This window comes from Gekko japonicus, unplaced genomic scaffold, assembly GCF_001447785.1.
Source record: "Gekko japonicus isolate JY-2015 unplaced genomic scaffold, Gekko_japonicus_V1.1 scaffold131, whole genome shotgun sequence".
Classification (NCBI taxonomy): domain Eukaryota; kingdom Metazoa; phylum Chordata; class Lepidosauria; order Squamata; family Gekkonidae; genus Gekko; species Gekko japonicus.
Window position 1 is genome coordinate 2,539,873 of NW_015167061.1, and position 922 is coordinate 2,540,794.

The 922-nt window shown below is 57.3% G+C and overlaps 1 protein-coding gene across 1 annotated transcript in view; it reads left to right on the forward strand.

Annotated features, from left to right (window-relative positions):
- Positions 1–922, forward strand: part of RAP1GAP (RAP1 GTPase activating protein) — a 24,781-nt gene that overhangs the window by 15,917 nt on the left and 7,942 nt on the right. The gene's annotated exons all lie outside the window — the stretch shown is intronic.

Here is a 922-nt window from a genome sequence, read left to right on the forward strand (position 1 = left end):
CACCCACCCTCCATTGCCTCATCCCCCCAGTGCCCCCGCTTTCCAGAGCTGACGCTTTCTAGGCTGAGAGGCTCCTAAATATCCCTGAAAGCACAGGAGAGTGGCCCCACTCCCTCCTTCAGCAGGGGGTCCTTCTGTCCAGAGAAATCCCTCCCCCGCCCCCTTCACCAGTGAGATGGACTGGACCAGGCACAGCTTGTGATCTCGCCCAGGTGTGTCAGTCCCACCACACCCTTGGCAGGCCTGGGCTCACTTAAGGGGCTGCTGGGGAGGGGGGGGCGATGGAGCCAAGAGGTGCCCCCCCAGTTTCCTTTGAAGCCTTCTTGGGGGGAGGGGGCCTCTTGGCTCCATTGCCCCCCGCTATGAACCTGCAGCCCCTGGCCCAAGCCCCTGCCACGAGTGGTGGGGCGAAATCCCTCCGTTGCCTCTCTTCTGCCACCAAGTGGCTTCTGCGGGGAGATGCTTCCCCTTGGGCAGCTGTTGCGGGGGGGGGGGGATGATGCAGAGTCATTTGCAGGCACCATGGCAAAAAGCCGGAGGTTTGGAAGGGTGCAGCTCCCGGCACCTGCGCTTGAACCTCCTGTCCCTGGGACTGGCTGCAAGGCTGCTTTGTCTCTGATCTTTCACAAAAGGTGGTAGCAAAGCAGGTTTTGGAAAGAACAGAGCAGAACAGTGGGGAACCCAGAAAATGGACCAACCACGAGTATTGTGTGGATGCTCAAAAAGCCCCCGAAAGCTGTGTGGGCAAATAGCTCAGGAGGAGTTCCACACAGGGCTTTTTCTCCCCTCGAACCTCTTTGACAAAGTTATTTTTAAAATGTTTAAAAGTTCATGTTTTCAGTATACAGATTGAAAACTTTATGTCCCTCTTGAGAGTTTCGGCATCCCCCCCCCCAAAGACCTGGTTACCCAGGGGAAGCAG